Genomic DNA, 25,334 nt, shown 5'->3' on the forward strand with positions numbered 1-25,334 from the left:
AGAGACTGATAATGTTTGAGATGGCTAGAAAGACAATGAATTGTATTTCTCACCTCTTAATAACAATTTCTGAATCACCAAACACTTTCAAATATTGAACCTTGAGGCCAATCGCTTTGTATAGTCCTTGACCTAAGGCCTCACACTCAACTGTATTATTCGTGCATTCAATTTCCAACCTACAAGACAGCATTGTTTTTTCTCCCTGAGGGCTAACCAAAATACATCCTTCTCCCAAACCTTCACTAGACTTAGACCCATCAAAATATAGTGACCAAAATAAAGCATTATCAACAATTTTATTTACAGTTTCCTCAGTAACATTAAAACATCTTGATTTATCTGTTTGTGAAAAATTTTCGATCTGAGATGTGAAATTGTTTACTGAGAAAGGAGATGGTTGGGCGGTGAAGTTGCCAAAGAATGTTTCGGATGAATAATTCCCCAAGATATTGTTATTAAATGCTATTGGTTGATTCTCCTGTTCAAATTCTGTAACAGTATGGGTCATATGTTTCTCCCGATTGATTTTTATTTGATTTGGCTTTCCCTTGTAGGGTAGCCACATATGGGACCAATCGGTCGAAATATACCCATGGAGCTTCTCAGACAAATCCCTAGTCAAGATTAAAACATAAAACTCAGGTATATCAGCGATTAAGATATCAATTCTTTGAACTACTCGTGGATCAGCCGATAACATGATAGTCACAGAGTTAATTTCCCCTAAAACCTGAACTTTGGTTCTATCTAACTGCGCAATGTGAATTGCAGACTTTTGGGGCTCAATGTTCAGTTTGGAACAAACTGAAGCTGGCATTATATTAGAGGATGCCCCTGAGTCAATCAAACAATTGTGTAGATTTCGATTATAGATATCGTAGGTTAAGAGGAAAGGAGGAGTATGGGAATTTGATCTGTGTCCAATCAGAATCGTATCAATAGCTTCAACCCTACCAGAAGGTGGTTGACCTGAATCATTTGCAACTTTAGCACTAGGAAGAGGAGAAGAAGGAACTGCATTCAATTCCTTAAGAAGCAATTTCTGCTGATGTTTTAGTTTGCTAAGTTCAAACATGGTAATGTTTGTCTTAGTCTTCTTCATATCATCAACAATATTGTAATCCATTGAATCCGATACTACCAACGTTTTAGATGTTGAAGGTATATTTGAGGATGAAGGTTGGTTTTGAGGTACTGTTGCAGCCAGATTCTTTGTGGGTACCTTTTTCTTTTGTAGTAGTAGCACCTGCACTCCTTTTCTTTGAACTTGCCTGGACAGGTTCAAGGGCACCTTTACTCCTAGTAGTCACAGGAAAAGCTTCTTGTTCATTTTCTGTATCGGAGTTAGGTAATATGAAGTCCCACATTCCATGGCATTCAACAACTTCCTCTTTTTCATCAGTTGGTGAAATTGCTTCATCTTCTTCTTCTTCTTCAGGATCTGAATCTGCATTAGATATAAAATTTGGTGGTTTTGATTCAGTTTTCTTGAAATTTCTAAAGGGCCTTTTTGTTGAGGTTTCCGCTACTTGCTTTTTGATTTCAACCATTTCATTTGACAAAGTCTTGAGGACCTTTTGTAGACCCTCCATATCATATGGATCTTTAGGGGTTTTCTTCTTTGAACCATCTTTAAAAGAAACTTTTTTGGATTTTCTATCTTCAAGAGCAGCTTTCTTTTCTAGAGCATTAATACGTTTCTCCACAGCAAGTGCTTCTTTCATGTTTTCAGCTAAAGTTGGTTTTCCGGCCTTGTCTACGAAGATAGCTATATTGGTAGGTAGGGCAGTTATATACCATTCGCTTCTGATTTTCTGACTTGGTTTGGAGGCTGTTGGAATCTTATTCAAGAGTTTATTGAATCGCGAGTTGAATTCTTTACTCGGTTCCTTATGCTCTATCCTAAGATTGGAGACATCATTAATTAATGTGGCTAAAGATCTATCATCGCCATACTTAGTAAGAAACTGTTCTTGGCAAATGTTCCAACTAGTAATAGATCCAGAGGGCAGGGAAAAATACCAAGATCCCGCTGATCCTTGCAAAGTATAAGGGAAAAGCCTAACGACAAGATCTTCCTTTGTTACTCCTTTCAGATTAACTGATAACATGAAGTTATTAATATGTTCTTCGGCTTGTGTTCCAACATCTGAATTAAACTTGGGTAACCATTTTTCAGGAGAATCATGCAATGCATGTAATGGTGCAGGCATATTGACCACACCAGGACTATTCCATGGATCTGCCATTGAAACACCGGTAGTGGATGAGATTGAGGATGAAATTCCAGATGTTTGGTAAGGAATTGATATTGAGGATTGAGTAGGTTGGGATGTTGAAGTTCCTAATCCCTGATGAACAATAATATGTAATGAGGGAGTGGATGGCTGACTTCGCATTGGGGAAGATGAGATGGAGGACGCGAATGAAAATGCTTCACTATCAGATCCTTCAGTGTTCTTCTTTGCCCTTTTCCTTTTAGGTAAGGGCAGCTTAGTAGGTTCGATACCGAGCTTTTCGCTCTGAAGTCTGGTGAGAGGATGAGGTAGATTGAATTGCGAAGTCTCACTGCCTTGAGATACCTCAGATTTCTGTGGTGATATCGAGAAGCCTTGAAGTTTATGGATGAGTAACTGAACTTCAGGGGACTTAGGACTTAATCGTTCTGGAGAATTGTGGGTTTGTTGAAAAGTGTGCAACAAGATGATGGAGCTTAGTGAAAAGAGTCGCCTTCACTAAGTGGGCCCGCAGGCTATTTTTGGCGCAAGTTTATTTTTAGACTATGTCTATTTTTAGACATATGGATCATGTCTATGGATTGCAGGTTGCTGTTTATGGATGATTGGTCAAGTTGGAAAAAATAGATGGACTTCTATTTTTGATCAAAGTGTGAGTGATCAAAGTCTATTTTTAGACTGGTTGTCAAAAATAGAAAAGTCAAATATTATTGTCTCATAATAATATTTGGACTATAAACTTGATCTTATTCTCTTGGAGCACTTCAGTTTGAGCTACAGAGGTGGCACATGCAGCTGTCAGAAGGAAATACGCTTTTCTTATGAGTCAGTTGAGTTTTTGCATGCATGACTTCAGTTAGAACTCAATCAGTTGAGTTTGGTGGAGTTGATTGTGGAGTTGATGGAGTTGTGTTCAGTTTGACTTGGTTAAACTAGTTGTAATTAGTCTAACTGCAAATAGACTAATGATGAGTTGTTAAACTAATTATTAACTCATGATGCAACTAATGAATACATCAGTTAACTCAGTTTCATGTCAGTGCATGTTCAGTTCAACAGGGACAGGTGGTAGAGAATCAGATTGCTATCAGTTGTGACTATAGTTGTGCGACAGATCTTGCACAATCAAGGGATTGAGTATGCTAACGTATTTTCCCAGTATTGTAGCCTTTTCTCACGTCCAACAAAGTGTAAGTGATTATTTTGAGGTGAAATACGAGTTTGGTAAGCCATTCTCATCAGTTCTTGAGCAGGTATTGAGCTGTGGAGGCAGGCAAGCAGCGGGAGAGATTTGGAGATCAGATCTGAGCTGTATTGTGTGTAACAGGTGGAGCTGGTACTGGATTGCTTGTGATAAGAATTGTACTTTGTAATGTTACATGATTCAATCAATATAATATACAGATAGTGTGGGGTTTTTAGCAAGATGCTTTCCCCGGGATACATACTGTGTTTATGAGTTTGATTGATGCTTCTATGTGTGCCTGTGAATGTTTCTGCTTCTGTAAATTGATGATCAACGTAGAGGAGATTATGTATTATACATGTTCCGCTTATAATTGTATGATCAGGATAATCTCTGTGAATATGTGTTAAATTATTCAAAATTTCTATAGGGTTTGTGCAGTGGTAGTTGATTCCTCTTCTTCTTGCTTGGATACTGGAGAACCAGCATGCAATTGGGAAGTACGAGGTGATGTGGAGGGAGATTTACTCTTAGAATGGTCTGTAGATTTGGGTTTGCTCGCCATTCACAGTTCATGGACCTCCTTCTAGCGCCAAAAATGTTGATGCCTTGATAATCGTTGCATCAACATCGGGGGATAACCACCCGGTCCGGACCTTAATAAGGTCCTTTTCCGTTTGGGATGGTGGCTCCGACCGGATATAATGGGACCAGTTTCCCAGTAATGAATAAAAGGGGATGGATGAGTGATTGGTTTTCTAATAAATGATAATGAATGGATGAATTAATCTAAAAGCGAAAATACAAATGACTATTCTATCCTGGGAAGCTTCTATTCTTAAGTGCAACGTTTGATGATCTCTGTTCATCAATAGGCATATAGATGACTCTATTCAATAAACATAGAAATTCATTCATATAATAATTGCTTTGTTCAAATAGTTGAACGAAGTAATTAATAAAACATTGTTACACTTATCTTTTTATATTACTGATACATGTATGATTAGAAGAAAAGCATGCTGTAAACATCCAATAGTGGAAAGTATAAAGAATGTTGTTAAAACACATGCATATATTCAATAATAGCAAGAGTGATCAAATAAAAATTCACATAAAAATAATGAATTCAGACATAGATAGTAGTACCATATGAGCTGCAAATCATTCCCAACATCAATCGCAATTCGAATTCCTTCTTCCGACTCAGAAATACTTTTAAATAAAGGCAGTAGTGCACATCCACATAAAAGCTTCGTTATCAAAATTGGAATAATTGGCCCAGTCTTTATAAAAAAATATACCTGAAGTACAGTAGTGCAACTTCAGGTTTAAGTCATATACAAAAACTTACGACCCTTTCCAATGCATTGAAAGGGTCTATAAATACTTAACTAAACTGACTAACTACAAAATTAAAATGCTACTAAATTGGTACAACTTGATCTTGAATATCTCCCCCATAGCAATCTGGTAGTCGACAGCATGATTCATTACTCTGACTGTTTGCCTTTAGACCTGAGTTGGCATATCGCTAGCATTGGTTCCACTTCTTGAGGGCGGCTGAGACGAGAATTGAGTTGAGCAACATAGGTGGCATCGTGTATATCGGGAATGATACACTCGATTGCATCTGTTAGGCACTTGAGGGCAGCTCTCTGGCTGTATGGTTTTACTAGGAACAACCAATAGGTGTCCCAAGTTAAACTGTTAATACCTGTGATCAATCTCCCATTCTTTTCTAGCTCTTGATAACATGATTGCTCCAATGTTTTAGCCGATAGTAATTTACCTGGTGTACACTGAGAGATCATATTAGATAAATAGAGAGTATCATTAATTAATTCAATCAAATTACTAGTGGATAATTTGCATCTAGAAACTGCTCTCTCTGCCTTTATCAATTGGGACTGCCACTCCATAAATAAAATTTCTTTATGGGATTCTAGGATTTTAGGCAAATTTGATGCCTGTCCCTCATTAGTGTCCTACCAATTAAGAAAATTGTCACGGTCTCATCGGCCTGCTCGAAGTCTTGTATAGCATCAACTGATTTGTCGATTATTGATGTTGTTATGTCACACAGGGGTTCAACTTGAGCAATTTTATGACATAATAATCTTATTTGTGTTACCAGTGCCTTATTAATCTGTAGTGCTTCTGCTCCAAACTCGGCAGGCTGCGGAAGATTCTTGGACTTCTCTATTTGACCTGATAATTGAGCAATTTGATCGTCTTTTGTCTTTACCATATGTTCATTCATTGCTTTCAATTTTGCTAATGCCTCCGACAGTTCATTCTGCTTTTGAATTGCACTCGAATCGATCCTCTGTTTCTCTTCATGCAACTGCTTGTTCAATTGATTATTTATCTGTTGCTGCGTGGACAGTTGCTGTTCTAATTGTTCTGCTTTCTGCTGTGCCTGCGATAGCTGTGCTTGTAATGAAGAGATGGCCTGGTCTTTCTCTTTTAACAAATTACTCACTTCTGATGCCTTGTCCATGGTGGCCGCCGAATAGGCTCCAGCATATTGGGACAATTTTGTTAGGTCATCAGAAGGATCAAACTCCTCCTTCCAAACTACGTTGGCTGTCACTGTTTGTTTAGGGAACAGGGAAGGTTGATCAATCCTTCTCCTTTTTCGCTGTCGCTTTACTACGGCTCTGTGCTTTGGCCTGTAAAAGACATCCAATGGAGGTATATCCTCCACTTGCAAAATGATTTGATCCGAAGGATCTTTGGGAATTACTTCTAAGTCTGTAGTAGGGGGTAGACAACTGGTTCCTTCGCTTGGAACCTCTTTTGATGTTGTATCCTATGTATTAGCCACTTTGGATGTATCGAATTCTTTTGAGCTTTCTAGATTGCTTATGATTGAATCGAATTGCTGCCATTCCTGGAGAAACCTTGGATCAATCTGGGCATCGACATTTACATCCTTGCTGCTCTGCTCCTGTTGCCTTTTCTGTTCCTCTTCACATATCCTCTCTTGTTCTTTCCTCTGCACCTCCTCCTGTTATTTCCTATGGAGTTCCTCCTACTCTCTTGTTTGGACTTCTCCAACAATTTCTGATGTAGCAGGAGGTTCGTTGGTAAGTCGTTGTTCAGGCTCGCTTGACTGTGTCATCGGGGCAGTGGCTAACAAATCTAGAGGCAGAGTTTGCAACCTCTGCTCTCTAAGTTTGTTAAATTCGACTAACCCGTCGTCGTGATATCTCAATTTAGCTATCGCTTAAATCTGAAATAATGACTCGGCCCAGGAGAATAGGTCCTAAAACTCATCTTCTTGATGTTCAAATTTAGTGAGTTTTGCCTGTTCTAGTGCATTATAGACGACTTTGTTTGGATCAAATCGTCTATTAGGAAGAGTGGCGAGATTCAGTGTATTTATATTTTCTGCTTCTTTCTCTGCATGCTTGTAGTCATGCAGAGTGTAAACGCCACACCTTAGAGGAAAAGGAGGCCATACTTGCTTCTTTTTATTCCTTAGAGTCTTTGTAACTCCTTCGGATGTAAGCTGATATGCTATTTCTCGAGCCAATAGTTTGTCGGGTATATACAAGGGGAGGACGTGAGGCCTGGCATGACTGTCAAAAACTCTTATATATGTAAATTTTTCTTCTCTGAACCAGGTTCCTATGGCTGTCAAGTCAATCTGTGCTTGAGAGGAAATTTTAGGAGCAGGTTTGTCAAAAATTGCATAGTAAATGGGTAACATAAATCCATTGCAAACTTGATATAGGTGGTGTTTATAGTGGGCTTTCCACAACTTTTGGTGATAGATATGAATGGGCATGGGGTCTTGTGGAGTCCATATCCACCCTAGCACAGGAAATTCGGAGTTAAAACAGAGAGTATCTAAGATGTAGGCACTAAAGTAAAATGGAGGAATGAACCTTTCAGTAACGCGGGTTTTGTTTCTGAACTCAAGAATAGTTGTTGCTAACTTATCAGATAATATATTCCCCCAATCCATTATTTCCCTATTGCATGCTGCTTCCATTAAAGGTACCATCTCTATGGTGAAGTTTGAAGAATCATGCAACCCCCAAATCCTACACATCATCACTCCGACATAATAATAAGGAGAACACAAGGAATCGACAGAGTACTTACCCGAGGAATCATGCTTGTGTTTCGCTGGGTTTTGTCTCCATTCCCATATAGGCGCTGATTCAATCTCATTTTCATCTCTGAACTTCTCTAGAAACGCTTTGTTATACTTCTTCTCTGGTTTGGGCAAATGGTACATTTGTCTCAAATCATCGGGTTGAAATGAACCGAATACTCTCCCGTCGATAGTGCAAAACGTTCTGTTTGTAATTGGGATTTCCTCAACTGCCCATCTTACTACATCTGTGTATGGAAGAATTTGCTCTCGAGCCGCTATCCTGTGTAGGTAAGAATCGGCCAAATCCTTTAGAGTTGCCTCGGACTTCCGGGTCGAGTCTACTGTAGCTTGTACTGATGTTTCCTGAGGCTCTTCAGCCTCAACCAGATTATAGATGCTCTGCCTAGTAGTATTACCGAGACCAAGACATGTGGTGTCTGAGATAAATCCTTTTTTATTTGGTCTCGGATCGGTAGTGTGTTGTCCTGTTACTGCGGAAGCTGAAGCTATTCCAGATTTCTTAGACTTCTTCCCCATTTGGCCTAAATTTGCTGCTTCGGAGGAGCTCTGCACAGGAGATAAAATGAACGTAATGCGGAGAATACGTGGCGCAAAACAAAATATGAAAGAGTTATATCAATCAATGAATAATGGAGGATTAACATAAGGTGGCCGCGGATACAATCTCTGAAGAGATTTTGGCATTACTGCTCCATTAATTGCCTGTTTAAACCTATCAATCATTTAAATGCTCATCATATCGTTTATTGGCCGAATCATTCATTTAAGCATGGCTTTGATGTTTTGGCGGTTGGGCGTAAGTGAATCACTATCGGGAAGAGAAAGGATTTTAATAATAATTAAACATAATATACCCCAGCCTTATCAATCTTTTTTGAAAGTTGCGCTTAGCTTTATCGCAATCGGGGATCGGAGGAATGCTTAAGTTGTTATATTGGTGTCCTTTCGGAATCCCCGATCGCTGATATCGATATCGCATCGGAGCAAAGAGAGGGGCCTTTTGTTATGATTTCTTACCTTTCCGATATCCGATAGTTATTCGCGCTTGTCGCATCGGGGAAAACTAATGGGTCTTTTGTTATGCATCCTTTGTTATTGCGATATGCGATCTTGTGATCACTTTATCGCAATAATAAAGAATTATTCATTTTTTATTATAAGACCGATTATATATTGTCTCAAAAGGTTTTATAATGTTTTATTTCTTTTCGGACCTTTTGAGGAATGATAAGTTGATACCAATTTAATCTAAAAGGGACCCATTTCATATTATAGTTTTGAAAGTAAAATTTTAGGAAATGGGGGGGTGTTGTACAGCACAACAATTGGCGATTCACTGGAAGAAACAGTTATCTATGAGAAATATTGAAATACTTAGACTTTCTTTGAATAGAAATCTTATCAAAGAGGAAAATTCTAATATAACTAGGTATACATACACTCTGAATATAATAGGAGCTATTTTTGCTAATTTCTTCTCTTTGTTAAAATTAGATACATTCTATGTTTTAAATTGGCCTCTATTGGTTGGTAATGATAAAACAAAAACCTTTCCAACTTAGCTTTTTTGATTGACTCCTTTGTCATAGGTAGAGCCTCTGCTGCCAGCAAACGTTCATAGTTTCGACAGGGATACCTTTTAAACATTTGACTATCCATTTTGCCATCCATTTCAGAGTATGATAAAGAATAAATTCAAAATATGCTTTCATATTTTGTATTTCTTTTTTCCTTTTCTATTATTTTGTAAGATAAAAATCCATTGTCCTGGTTTGGTGGCCAGTTGTTTGACAATGCCATTTACTGGTAGTAATCTAACCGAACAAGCTGGCTCGTGATGAGACCCCTTGTCTTATGATTATAAGCCATTACCCTATTTTGGTATGCAGTGTTGGTAATGTCGGTTAAACTATTTCCCAATGATCATGGTAAGCAGGCTTGTAATAAGACCCCTTATCTTTTATATCAAATATTTTAGAATTACACTCTGAGTAATCATAAACTTGGATGAATGGGATGGACAATTTTCTCCTTAAGAGAGAATGGATGACAGGGTAAGAGTTGAAGATGCTAAGATTGAATTAGTTTCTGTTTTGATATTGATAACCTTTTTGTGGCCAATTTGAAAATCATAAAATGATTTACAGTACTTCTAAATCTTGAGAAGATTTCACAAAAATGAAATGGTGTTTCAGAATGTGAATATACCTAATTTCCTAGATATTGTCCCTTTTGTTTAAGGCTTCTATTTTAAAATTAAATATCAAAACTACTTCTTTTGAGCAACTTTTCAATATAGCAAAAGCCAATGGAAGATATCTTACAACTTTATTTCCTAATGGTCCTACAAACTACAAATTCTACTGAACTTAAAAAGGGAGAAGGGGTTACCTCCTCAATTGAAGAATTTCTTTAAGATGAGACTATTAACAGGAAGAGAATCTCTCTTTCTTGATAAATCTTGTAATATGAATGTCGAATGGCCTATCTTTTCCAGATCTGAAATGGTCCAAGCCACATCTTTTGGACCTTGGTGTGTTTTCCTTTATCCTCATGGGCTTTGTCCCATTTTAGAACTAGATCACCAACCTGTAACTATTTTGAACTGGATGAAGCTGAATCAAAAGATGACTTGATAATTTGCTGATGTTTTGCATGAGTAATTTTGGCCATTTCTCTTTCTTCTTCTAATTTTAAGATTTGATCATGTCTAAGTTGAATAGAAGAAGAGGGGCTTTCTTCAATAAACTGAACTAGGGCTAGAGAAGGAAGCACTAGATTGGTTGGTAGCACTGCTTCTTTCCCATATACAAGGTTGAATGGAGAAGTACCGATGGAAGCCTTCTGCATTATTCTATCAGCCCATAGTGAGAATATTAAAGATTTGTGCCAGTTTTTCTGATTATGTTCAATAGTTCGCTTAATAATTTTAACTAGATTTTTATTGGTAGACTCTGCTAAACCATTACCCTGGGGATAGTAATTTGCAGAATATTTCAATTTAAACCCTCTTTTAATAGCAAACTCAAACATAGCATTTCCAGAGAAATAAGATGCATTATAAAAAAAAAGAGCATTTGGGACACCAAACCTGGTAATGATGAATTGATCTATGAATTCCATAATTGCCTCATAATTTGTTGTCTTTAAAGGAATCGCTTCAACCCACTTAGTAAAGTAATCAGTGGCAGTAAGGATATACTTATGTTGTTTGGATGAATGTGGAGTGATTTCTCCAATGATGTCCAATCCCCATTGCTCAAATGGTTGTTCAATGTTGACTGGTTGCAAAGGGAAAGCTGGCTTTCTTTGTCTTCCACTGGAGGTTTGACAACTTCGACATTTCCTTACATATTCATGAGCATCTCTAAACAAGGTGGGCCAATAGTATCCAGCATGAATGATTTTGTGGGTTGTTGTGTCAGCTCCAAAATGTCCTCCTGCTGGTCCATCATGTAGTTCCTGCAAAACCTTTTGTGCTTCAGGTTTTTCTGGGCATCTTAATAAAATCGAATCATAATTTTGCCTAAAAAGTACATCATCAATGATTATGAAGTTTTTTGCTTTTAATCTAATGGCCCGTTTGTTTTCATAAGACAGGTTAGGAGGTGCATATCCATTTTTCAAATAAAAGATCAAGTCTGCATATTGCGATTCAGAATCAGTAATACTTATCTGGTTGATTTCTTCAATATGTTCTGTATCACCTGGTTCTTGAATGTTGGATGCTCCTGCTAATAACCTGCAAAAACCTTGGCCTCTAACAATCTTTGCTGGTTTGATTTCCAAGTCATATTCTTGAAGTGCTGTAACCCAGTTTGCCCTTTTTTCACCTAATTCCCTTTTGATTAGTAATTGCCTTACTGCAGGAAAAGGAACTATAACTTTTGTATGGGCTTTTACAAGGAAGGGTCTGTAATGTTTGACAGCTTTATATACAGCAAAGGCTTGTTTTTCAACTTCGGAATAATTTAGTTCAACATCCTGCAGATTTGAACTATAAAATGAAATAGGTGCTTCCAAGTTGTGATCATTAATTTGAGTGAGTACTGCTGCATAAGATGAATCGGACGCGATAGTGTACAATGTGAAATGATTAGAAAAATTAGGAGTGTTTAAAGCGGGGGCATTGATTATTGATTGTTTGATTGAATCAGATGCTTCCTTTTCTGCAGATCCCCATCTAAACACTGAATTTTTCTTAATCATAGTTTGTAATGGTAAAATGATGTGGGAAAAATCGGGAACAAATCTCTTGACAAAGTTAATTTGACCTAAAAATGACTGCATGGATTTTTTATTATGAGGAAAAGGAATTTCAGAGATTTCTTTAATCCTATCCAGATCAATATAAATACCATCTTTGGAAACGATAAAGCCCAAGAGCTTTCCTTGATTAAGAGCAAAGAAGGATTTTTTGGGATTGAGTGAAATACCATACCTTCTGCAGCGTTTAAAGATTTGATTTAAATCATGCAAATGATTGGATCTCTTCTTGGAAAATCAGTAATATCATCTAAATAGATAACTACTATTTTGTTGATCAATCCTTTGAAGGCTATATCCATCGCTCTTTGGAACGTAGCTCTTGCGTTAATAAGTCCAAAAGGCATTTTTTGATAAGCGTAAGTTCCCCATTTTGTTCTGAAAGTAGTTTTTGAGTTTGTCATCAGGATGGACCAAAATTTGGTTATATAATGAAAAACCATCTAAAAAGGACATTAACTCAGAACCTGCTACTGAATGGAGTATCTGCTCCATAGTAGGTAATGGGAAATTATCTTTTTGGCTTGCCTTATTCAGATTTCTGAAATCTATACAAATCCTGATGTCGCCATTTTTATTCCTAACAGGCACCATATTGGAAACCCAGTTTGAGTGTCGAACGGGAAAAATAATCTTAGCTTTCAAGAGTTTATTGAGTTCTGATTTTATTTGACTCTCTAAGTTCGGATGTATTTTCCTCAACTTTTGTTGAACTGGTTTTTGTTCAGAAACCATTGGAATGGTATGCTGGATAATTGATGTATCGTATGTTTTTAAATCATCATATTTCCAAGCAAAGACATGTTTATTTTTTCTTAATAATCTAATGAATGCTATCTTTTCTTCCACAGAAAGTCCTAATCCCAAATTAATGTTTTGAGGGTTGTGCTCAGTACCAAGGTTTATCAATTCAAATCTTAAGGTGGAACTTTGGAGCTTTGCATTGGTTACCTGTTTAAACTTGTCTTTAATATCGTAGAGATCCTCAAGTTTAACCACAGGTTTTGGTATTGAGTTTTCCTCGTGCTTTTCTTTCATCTGAAGATCATGCTCGCTTTCCTCAATGAGCTGATCATCGTAGGACTTGTCGGAAGTCAAAAAATGTAAGATGTCTTCATCGTGATTGAACACTCACAATTGGTGACATTGTCAGGAATCGATGGTCTAAAAATTAACTCTACTGAAAATCTATCTGGACTATAATCCTCGGAAGGTAGGAGTTTAGAAGCAACATTGGCTAACAAGTCAGCTGCTGAATTCTGAGACCTAGGGATGGGAGAAATATTGAATGCTAAAAATTGAGAAGTGAGTTCTTGCACCAGAGACTGATAATGTTTGAGATGGCTAGAAAGACAATGAATTGTATTTCTCACCTGTTTAATAACAATTTCTGAATCACCAAACACTTTCAAATATTGATCCTTGAGGCCAATCGCTTTGTATAGTCCTTGACCTAAGGCCTCATACTCAACTGTATTATTCGTGCATTCAAATTCCAACCTACAAGATAGCATTGTTTTTTCTCCCTGAGGGCTAACCAAAATACATCCTTCGCCAGAGCCTTCACTAGACTTAGACCCATCAAAATATAGTGACCAAAATAAAGCATTATCAACAATTTTATTTACAGTTTCCTCAGTAACATTAAAACATCTTGATTTATCTGTTTGTGAAAAATTTTCGATCTGAGATGTGAAATTGTTTACTGAGAAAGGAGATGGTTGGGCGGTGAAGTTGCCAAAGAATGATTCAGATGAATAATTCCCCAAGATATTGTTATTAAATGCTATTGGTTGATTCTCCTGTTCAAATTCTGTAACAGTATGGGTCATATGTTTCTCCCGATTGATTTTTATTTGATTTGGCTTTCCCTTGTAGGGTAGCCACATATGGGACCAATCGGTCGAAATATACCCATGGAGCTTCTCAGACCAATCCCTACTCAAGATTAAAACATAAAACTTAGGTATATCAGCGATTAAGATATCAATTCTTTGAACTACTCGTGGATCAGCCGATAACCTGATAGTCACAAAGTTAATTTCCCCTAAAACCTGAACTTTGGTTCTATCTAACTGCACGATGTGAATTGCGAACTTTTGGGGCTCAATGTTCAGTTTGGAACAAACTGAAGCTGGCATTATATTAGAGGATGCCCCTGAGTCAATCAAACAATTGTGTAGATTTCGATTGTAGATCTTGTAGGTTAAGAGGAAAGGAGGAGCATGGGAATTTGATCTGTCTCCAATCAGAATTGTATCAGTAGCTTCAACCCTACCAGAAGGTGGTTGACCTGAATCATTTGCAGCTTTAGCACTAGGAAGAGGCGAAGAAGGAACTGCATTCAATTCCTTAAGAAGCAATTTCTGCTGATGTTTTAGTTTGCTAAGTTCAAACATGGTAATGTTTGTCTTAGTCTTCTTCATATCATCAACAATATTGTAATCCATTGAATTCGATACTACCAACGTTTTAGATGTTGAAGGTATATTTGATGATGAAGGTTGGTTTTGAGGTACTGTTGCAGCCGGCTTCTTTGTGGGTACCTTTTCCTTTGTAGTAGTAGCACCTGCACTCCTTTTCTTTGAACTTGCCTGGACAGGTTCAGGGGCACCTTTACTCCCAGTAGTCACAGGAAAAGCTTCTTGTTCATTTTCTGTATCGGAGTTAGGTAATATGAAGTCCCACATTCCATGGCATTCAACAACTTCCTATTCTTCATCAGTTGGTGAAATTGTTTCATCATCTTCTTCTTCTTCAGGATCTGAATCTGCATTAGATATAACATTTGGTGGTTTTGATTCAGTTTTCTTGAAATTTCTAAAGGGCCTTTTTGTTGAGGTTTCTGCTACTTGCTTTTTGATTTCAACCATTTCATTTGACAAAGTCTTGAGGACCTTTTGTAGACCCTCCATATCATATGCATCTTTAGGGGTTTTCTTCTTTGAATCATCTTTAAAAGAAACTTTTTTGGATTTTCTATCTTCAAGAGCAGCTTTCTTTTCTAGAGCATTAATACGTTTCTCCACAACAAGTGCTTCTTTCATGTTTTCAGCTAAAGTTGGTTTTCCAGCCCTGTCTACGAATATAGCTATATTAGCAGGTAGGGCAGTTATATACCATTCGCTTCTGATTTGCTGACTTGGTTTGGAGGCCGTTGGAATCTTATTCAAGAGTTTATTGAATCGCGAGTTGAATTCTTTAATCGGTTCCTTATGCTCTATCCTAAGATTGGAGAGATCATTAATTAATGTGGCTAAAGATCTATCATCGCCATACTTAGAAAGAAACTGCTCTTGGCGAATGTTCTAACTGGTAATGGATCCAGAGGGCAAGGAAAAATACCAAGATCCCGCTGATCCTTGCAAAGTATAAGGGAAAAGCCTAACGACAACATCTTCCTTTGTTACTCCTTTTAGATTAACTGATAATATGAAGTTATTAATATGTTCTTCGGCTTGTGTTCCAGCATCTGGATTAAGCTTGGGTAACCATTTTTCAGGAGAATCATGCAATGCATGTAATGGTGCAGGCATATTGACCACACGAGGACTATTCCATGGATCTGCCATTGAAACACCGGTAGTGGATGAGATTACAGATGAAATTCCAGATGTTTGGGAAGGAATTGATATTGAGGATTGAGCAGGTTGGGATGTTGAAGTTCCTAATCCCTGATGAACAACAATATGTAATCAGGGAGTGGATGGCTGACTTCGCACTGGGGAAGATGAGATGGAGGATGCGGATGAAAATACTTCACTGTCAGATCCTTCAGTGTTCTTCTTTGCCCTTTTCCTTTTAGGTAAGGGCAACTCAGTAGGTTCGATATCGAGCTTTCCGTTCTGAAGTCTGGTGAGAGGATGAGGTAGATTGAATTGCGAAGTCTCACTGCCTTGAGATACCTCAGATTTCTGTGGTGATATCGAGAAGCCTTGAAGTTTATGGATGAGTAACTGAACTTCAGGGGACTCAGGACTTAATCGTTCTGGAGTATTGTGGGTTTGAACAGTGGTAGTTGATTCCTCTTCTTCTTGCTTCGATACTGGAGAACCAGCATGCAATTGGGAAGTACGAGGTGATGTGGAGGGAGATTTACTCTCAGAATGGTCTGTAGATTTGGGTTTGCTCGCCATTCACAATTCATGGCCCTCCTTCTAGCGCCAAAAATGTTGATGCCTCGAAAATCGTTGCATCAACATCGGGGGATAACCACCCGGTCCGGACCTTAATACAACTCCTTTTTCGTTTGGGATGGTGGCTCCGACTGGATATAATGGGACCAGTTTCCCAGTAATGAATAAAAGGGGATGGATGAGTGATTTGTTTTCTAATAAATGATAATGAATGGATGACTTAATCTAAAAGCGAAAATACAAATGACTATTCTATCCCGGGAAGCTTCTATTCTTAAGTGTAACGTTTGATGATCTCTGTTCATAAATAGGCATATAGATGACTCTATTCAATAAACATAGACATTCATTCATATAATAATTGCTTTGTTCAAATAGTTGAACAAAGTAATTAATAAAACATTGTTACACTTATCTTTTTATATTACTGATACATGTATGATTAGAAGAAAAGCATGCTGTAAACATCCAATAGTGGAAAGTATAAAGAATGCTGTTAAAACACATGCATATATTCAATAATAGCAAGAGTGATCAAATAACAATTCACATAAAAAGAATGAATTCAGACATAGATAGTAGTACCATATGAGCTGCAAATCATTCCCAACATCAATCGCAATTCGAATTCCTTCTTCCGACTCAGAAATACTTTTAAATAAAGGCAGTAGTGCACATCCACATAAAAGCTTCGTTATCAAAATTGGAATAATTGGCCTAGTCTTTATAAAAAAAATATACCTGAAGTACAGTAGTGCAACTTCAGGTTTAAGTCATATACAAAAACTTACGACCCTTTCCAATGCATTGAAAGGGTCCATATATACTTAATTAAACTAACTAACTACAAAATTAAAATGCTACTAAATTGGTACAACTTGATCTTGAATATCTCCCCCATAGCAATCTGATAGTCGGCAGCATGATTCATCACTCTGACTGTTTGCCTTTAGACCTGAGTTGGCATATCGCTAGCATAGGTTCCACTTCTTGAGGGCGGCTGAGACGAGAATTGAGTTGAGCAGCATAGGTGGCATCGTGTATATCGGGAATGATACACTCGATTGCATCTGTTAGGCACTTGAGGGCGGCTCTCTGGCTGTATGGTTTTACTAGGAACAACCAATAGGTGTCCTAAGTTAAACTGTTAATACCTGTGATCAATCTCCCATTCTTTTCCAGCTCTTGATAATATGATTGCTCAAATGTTTTAGCCGATAGTAATTTACTTGGTGTACACTGAGAGATCATATTAGATAAATAGAGTGTATCATTAATTAATTCAATCAAATTACTAGTGCATAATTTGCATCTAGAAACTGCTCTCCCTGCCTTCATCAATTGAGACTGCCACTCCATAAATAAAATTTCTTTATGGGATTCTAGGATTTTAGGCAAATTTGCTGCCTGTCCCTCATTAGTGTCCTGCCAATTAAGAAAATTTGTCACGGTCTCATCGGCCTACTCGAAGTCTTGTCTAGCATCAACTGATTTGTCGATTATTGATGCTGTTATGTCACACAGGGGTTCAACTTGAGCAATTTTATGACATAATAATCTTATTTGTGTTACCAGTGCCTTATTAATCTATAGTGCTTCTGCTCTAAACTCGGCAGGCTGCGGAAGATTCTTGAACTTCTCTATTTGACCTGATAATTGAGCAATTTGCTCGTCTTTTGTCTTTACCATCTGTTCATTCATTGCTTTCAATTTTGCTAATGCCTCCGACAGTTGTTTCTGCTTTTGAATTGCACTCGAATCGATCCTCTGTTTCTCTTCATGCAACTGCTTGTTCAATTGATTATTTATCTGTTGCTACGTGGACAATTGATGTTCTAATTGTTCTGCTTTCTATTGTGCCTCCGATAGCTGTGCTTGTAACAAAGCGATGGCATGGTCTTTCTCTTTTAACAAATTACTCACTTCTGATGCCTTGTCCATGGTGGCCGCCGAATAGGCTCCAGCATATTGGGACAATTTTGTTAGGTCATCAGAAGGATCAAACTCCTCCTTCCAAACTATGTTGGCTGTCATTGTTTGTTTAGGGAACAGGGAAGGTTGATTAATCCTTCTCCTTTTCCGCTGTCGCTTTACTACGGCCCTGTGCTTTGGGCTGTAAAAGACATCCAATGGAGGTATATCCTCCACTTGCAAAATGATTTGATCTGAAGGATCTTTGGGAATTACTTCTAAGTCTGTAGTAGGGGGTAGACCGCTGGTTCCTTCGCTTGGAACCTCTTTTAATGTTGTATCCTGTGTATTAGCCGCTTTGGATGTATCGGCTTCTTTTGAGCTTTCTAGATTGCTTATGATTGAATCGAATTGCTGCCATTCCAGGAGCAACCTTGGGTCAATCTGGGCATCGACATTTACATCCTTGTTGCTCTGCTCTTGCTGCCTTTTTTGTTCCTCTTCACATATCCTCTCTTGTTCTTTCCTCTGCGCCTCCTCCTGTTCTTTCCTCTGGAGTTCCTCCTGCTCTCTTGTTTGGACTTCTCCAGCAATTTCTGATGCAGCAAGAGGTTAGTTGGTAAGTCGTTGTTCAGGCTCGCTTGACTGTGTCATCGGGGCAGTGGCTAACAAATCTAGAGGCAGAGTTTGCAACCTCTGCTCTCTAAGTTTGTTAAATTCGACTAACCCGTCGTCGTGATATCTCAATTTAGCTATCGCTTGAATCTGAAATAATGACTCGGCCCAGGAGAATAGGTCCTCAAACTCATCTTCTTGATGTTCAAATTTAGTGAGTTTTGCCTGTTCTAGTGCATTATAGACGACTTTGTTTGGATCAAATCGTCTATTAGGAAGAGTGGCGAGATTCAGTGTATTTATCTTTTCTGCTTCTTTCTCTACATGCTTGTAGTCATGCAGAGTGTAAACGCCGCACCTTAGAGGAAAAGGAGGCTAGACTTGCTTCTTTTTATTCCTCAGAGTCTTTGTAACTCCTTCGGATGTAAGCTGATATGCTATTTCTCGAGCCAATAGTTTGTCGGGTATATACAAGGGGAGGACGTGAGGCCTGGCATGACTGCCAAAAACTCTTATATATGTAAATTTTTCTTCTCCAAACTAGGTTCCTACGGCTGTCAAGTCAATCTGTGCTTGAGAGGAAATTTTAGGAGCAGGTTTGTCAAAAATTGCATAGTAAATGGGTAACATAAATCCATTGCAAACTTGATATAGGTGGTGTTTATAGTGGGCTTTCCACAACTTCTGGTGATAGATATGAATGGGCATGGGGTCTTGTGGAGTCCATCTCCACCCTAGCACAGGAAATTCGGAGTTAAAACAGAGAGTATCTAAGATGTAGGCACTAAAGTAAAATGGAGGAATGAACCTTTCAGTAATGCGGGTTTTGTTTCTGAACTCAAGAATAGCTGTTGCTAACTTATCAGATAATATATTCCCCCAATCCATTATTTCGCTATTGCATGCTGCTTCCATTAAAGGTACCATCTCTATGGTGAAGTTTGAAGAATCATGCAACCCCCAAATCCTACACATCATCACTCCTGCATAACAATAAGGAGAACACAAGGAATTGACAGAGTACTTACCCGAAGACTCATGCTTGTGTTTCGCTGGGTTTTGTCTCCATTCCCATGTAGGCACTGATTCAATCTCATTTTCATCTCTAAACTTCTCCAGAAATGCTTTGTTATACTTCTTCTCTGGTTTGGGCAAATGGTACATTTGTCTCAAATCATCGGGTTGAAATGAACTGAATACTCTCCCGTCGATAGTGCAAAACGTTCTGTTTGTAATGGGATTTCCTCAACTGCCCATCTTACCACATCTGTGTATGGAAGAATTTTCTCTCGAGCCGCTATCCGGTGTAGGTAAGAATTGGCCAAATCCTTTAGAGTTGCCTCGGACTTCCGGATCGAGTTTGCTGTAGCTTGTACTGATGTTTCCTGTTGCTCTTCGGCCTCAACCAGATTATAGATGCTCTGCCAAGTAGTATTACTGAGACCAAGACATGTGGTGTCTGAGATTAATCCTTTTTTATTTGGTCCCGGATCGGTAGTGTGTTGTCCTGTTACTGCGGAAGCTGAAGCTGTTCCAGATTTCTTAGACTTCTTCCCCATTTGGCCTAAATTTGCTGCTTCGGAGGAGCTCTTCATAGGAGATAAAATGAATGTAATGCAGAGAATAGGTGGCGCAAAACAAAATATGAAAGAGTTATATCAATCAATGAATAATGGAGGATTAACATAAGGTGGCTGCGGATACAATCTCTGAAGAGATTTTGGCATTACTGCTCCATTAATTGGCCGTTTAAACTTGTCAATCATTTAAATGCTCATCATATTGTTTATTGGCAGATTCATTAATTTAAGTGTGGCTTTGATGTTTTGGCGGTTGGGCGTAAGTGAATCACTATCGGGAAGAGAAAGGCTTTTAATAATAATTAAACATAATATATCCCAGCCTTATCAATCCTTTCTGAAAGTTGCACTTAGCTTTATCGCAATCGGGGATCGGAGGAATGCTTAAGTTGTTATATTGGTGTCCTTTCAGAATCCCCGATCTCTGATAGCGATATCGCCAATTCGCATCGGGAGTTTTTAGAAGAGGGCTTTTAATTGCATACATGTTACATTCCCCGATCGCCGATAGCGATATCGCATCGGAGCAAAGAGAGGGGCCTTTTGTTATGACTGCTTACCTTCCCGATATCCGATAGTTATTCGCGCTTGTCGCATCAGGGAAAACCAATGGGTCTTTTGTTATGCATCCTTTGTTATTGCGATATGCGATCTTGCGATCACTTTATCGCAATAATAAAGAATTATTCATTTTTTATTATAAGACCGATTATATATTGTCTCAAAAGGTTTTATAATGTTTTATTTCTTTTTGGACCTTTTGAGGAATGATAAGTTGATACCAATTTAATCTAAAAGGGACCCATTTCATATTATAGTTTTGAAAGTAAAATTTTATGAAATGGGGGGGGTGTTGTACAGCACAACACTGAGGTATGTACCTTACCTCAAGGATGAGAAAACGAAGGTTAAGAGATTTATTAGTGGACTTCCATTAGCATTTAAGGATCAGATTGAGTATGATGATCCTCAAACATTGGAGGAAGTAATTGGGAAGGTGAAGCATTGTTATGAGTAGTTGAAGCATAAATTTGAGTCTAAGTGAGATTGGAAAGGGAATGACAAGGAAAAATGAAAGTGGCCACCGAAGTGGGGAAGATCTCAAGATGTAGGTGAGAAAGAAAATGTTGCTCCTTACAAGAAGTTTAGTGCAATAGAGAAGGGACATGGATCTCAACCTGGTGAGAAGTAGAATAAGGGTAGTGACAAAGAGCCTTTGCAGTGTTGGATTTGAGGAAAAGATTAGTGCAAGAAGGATTATCCCTTGTATTGGGGTGGCAGACCTCAGATCTATAATACTCAGGAGGTGCAGACAATTGGGGATGTTAGATAGAGAATTCCTTGAATCTATGCAGTATTTGATAACGAGAAGGTAGATCACTAGGCATCCATTATTGAGATAGAAGGTAAGCTCTATGATCATGTTGTTTCTATTTCTATTTACCTTGGACATAATTATAGTTATGTTAACCCTAAACTGGTGGGTAAGTGCAGTTTGAGTAAAGAAGTGCATGCAAAGTCTTGGTTGGTGTAGTTGTCTACAGGTACTAAGAAAAGAGTTCATCATTGGGTGAGAGCTTGTGCATTTGAGTTGAATGATATGTCTACATCAACACATCTAAATGTCCTTCCATTGGGTTCATACAAAATGCTTCTAGGTATGGACTGGTTGTATCTTCACAAGATCAAGGTAGATTGTTATGAGAAGGATATTGAGTGCTTGGATGATGATGGATAAAAGAGAATCTTGAAGGGAAAGAAGAAGCCTACATTAGTAAGAATGGTTACAAATATGCATGCAAATCACAATTGCAGGAAACAATGTGTATTATTTGCAATGCATGTTTCCAGTGACAAAGGTAAGGATGTTGAGGATGCAGAAATATTGAAGAAGTGTATTATCTTGCAACAATTTCAGAATGTATTTCTAGCAGAGATTTTAGAGTTGCTGCCTCATAGGGAAGTGGAATTATCTATTGAGTTGGTAATAGGATCAACATCAACATCAAAGACATCTTACAAGATGAGCACTCGAGAGTTAGTGGAATTGAAGTTGCAGCTGAAGGAAATGATTGATAATGGATACATTAGCCCAAGTGTATCACCTTGGGGTGCACCAATGTTATTTGTGAAGAAGAAGGATGGCACTACCAGGTTATGTATTTATTATAGGTATCTGAACAAGGTGACAATCAAGAACAAATATCCATTGTCGAGGATCGATGATTTGTTTGATTAGTTGAAGGGAGTAGCAGTGTTCTCGAAGATTGATACAAGATCAGGATATCATCATGTACACATAAAATAAGAGGAGATCTACAAGACTACATTCCATACCAGGTATGGGCATTATGAGTTTGTTGTGGTTCCTTTTGGTTTGACTAATGCTCCAGCTACTTTCATGTGTTTGATTAATAGTGTGTTGCGTCATTATCTGGACAAGTTTGTGATAATATTCATTGATGATATATTGATATATTCTAAGAATTAGGAAGAGCATGTAGAACACTTAGAAGCAACGTTAATATTGTTGAGAGAGAATCAGTTGTATGCCAAGCTCAGAAAGTGCAGTTTCTTTAAGACAAAAAAGCATTACTTGGGACATATTGTTTCCATGGAAGGTATAACATTGGACCCAGAAAAGATCATAGATATTATGGAATGGGAAGCTCCTAGGAACATCGATGAGGTGAGATCATTTATGGGATTAGAAGGTCATTATAATCAGTTCTTCAAGAAATTCTCATAGATTTCCTATCTTGTTACATCATTACAGAGGAAAGGAAATAAATTCGAATGGACAGAGGAACGTGCAGCTAGTTTTGAGCAGTTGAAGCAATTCCTTACAAATTCTCCAGTTCTAAATATTGTAGATCCAGATAAAGAGATTGTGGTGTGTACAAATGTTTTCAAGAGAGGACTTGGTGGAGACCTCATGCAAGAGGGACAAGTAGTATGCTATGAGTCAAAGAAACTAAATGAGCATGGACAGAACTATGTGACTCATGATCTTGAGTTGGCAATGATCATTCATGCATTGAAGATGTGGAGGCATTATATTCTTAGCAGGAGGTTTATTCTGATGAGTGATCGCAGTGGGTTGAGATACTTATTTGATTAACTTAATTTGAATTCCAGGGAAGCTAGATGGTTGGCTACACTTAGTGAGTTTGATTTTGAGATCAGGTACATCAAGGGAAAGGAGAACATGGTTGCATATGGTCTTAGTAGAAGAGTGCAGGTAAATCACATTGCAATTATAAGTTCATATGGGACAAAATTATAGGATAAGATCTTATGGTAGGGAACCAATTGATAGGTACCAATAGCTTAAGCAGAGGTTATAACAGCAGGGCACACAGGTGATCAATATGTGAATTATCATCTCACGACATATGGCTTGGTAAGATTTAGTGACAGGATTTATGTGTTGCACAATAGTGAATTCAAGAAGCTTATCTTGAGGTAGTTTATTGTCAAGCCATACTCTGGTCACCCAGGATATCAACAGGCATTGAAATTTGTTAAGAACTCTTACTATTGGTTGAACTTGAAGAAAGAGGTGGTTGAGTTCATCACAATATGTTTGGACTGTCAACAGGTAAAGGAAAAGTGTAAGCATCGAGGTGATTTATTACAACTGATTATAATTCTAGAATGGAAATGGGAGGTCATCTCCATGGAGTTCATCATAGGTTTGTCGAGCACATCTAGACAAGATTATTCCATCATGGTTGTGGTTGACAGGTTAAGTAAGGTAGCTCACTTCATTCCAATGAAGTTTACAAATTTAGCTAGCGAGGTAGCCCAAGTCTTCATTAGGGAGATAGTGAGATTACATGGTGTTCCTAAGAATATCATATTAGACAAAGATGTCAAGTTTACTTTCAGGTTTTGGAAGGAGTTATTTGCAGGTTTGGATACAAAGTTGGCTTTCAGTACAACTTATCATTCGCGGACATATGGACATACAGAGAGGGTTAATAGGACTTTGGAGGACATGCTGAGGATGTATGTCATGCATCAACATAGAAAGTTGGGAGAGTATCTTCCACTGGTATAATTTGCATACAATAATGGGTATCAAGAGTCCTTAAAGATGAGACATTTGAGGCTCTTTATGCGCGGAGTTGTAATAATCCTATCAACTAGAGTGATCTAGTGAACATGGTACTGATTGGATCTGACATGTTGGCAGAGATGGAACTGAAAATGCAAGTTATTAAGAAGAATATAAATGCAAGTAAAGACAGGTAGAAGAGTTATGCAGATCAACATAAGGCATTCAAGGAGTTTTAGGTTTGGGAGCATGTGTACTTGCGCATCAAGCCCAAGAAGAGCTCCTTGAGGATTGGATCATGTGCCAGGTTGACACCTCGGTATTGCGGGCATTTTGAGATCCTTAAGAGGATTGGATCAGTGGCATACAGACTTGCATTGCCACCAACAATGAAAGTCCATGATGTTTTCCATATTTTATTACTTAAAAGATATGTGAAGGATTTATGAGAGATTCTTCAACGTAAATCACATAGAATATCATTTGTCGACGCGTTTCGAACCAACTAGTGTGGTTCATCGTCAGGACAAGTTGAAGAATAGATCCAGCTTAGCATGTTAAATAGTCTGAGCAGAGTCTCCAATGGCTAATTCGACCAACGACTAATTTTGACCTTGGGACCAGGGTCAAATTATTAATATTATTATTACTATTATTTATTTATTATTATTATATTATTATTCAAAAATAAAATAATTTTAATTGGTGTTAATGGTTAGTTAAAAAACTAATTCATTTATTTATTTAAAAATTAAAAATTATAAAGATTATAATAATAGGTTGTTAATAAAAGTTAGTTAGAATTAATAAAAATATAGGAACGAGGTAATAAAAATAAAAATAAAAATACATAAATAAATATTAATGTATGTAAATTAAAGAAGCTGGTTATAAAAGGTACTAAAATAAATAAATAAATAAATAAATAAAAATTAATTAATTAATTAATTAGAACGTAACAAATAACCATAAATTAAAAAAAAAAAAATAAAAAATAAAAATAAAAAATAAAAAATAAAAAATAAAATAAAGAATAATAAAATAAAAATAAATAAATAGATAAATAGATAAATAAATAAATAAATAAAATAAAAATAAAAATAAATAAATAAATAAATAAATCAATAATAATAATAATAATAATAATAAGTAACAAGAAAAGATTATCAAGTTAAATAAGTTAATTAATAAAAATCATAATCCTTCAA

This window comes from Pinus tabuliformis, chromosome 5_1 (genome assembly GCF_031772625.1).
Source record: "Pinus tabuliformis cultivar Carrire ecotype Pingquan chromosome 5_1, CPIR1, whole genome shotgun sequence".
Lineage (NCBI taxonomy): Eukaryota > Viridiplantae > Streptophyta > Pinopsida > Pinales > Pinaceae > Pinus > Pinus tabuliformis.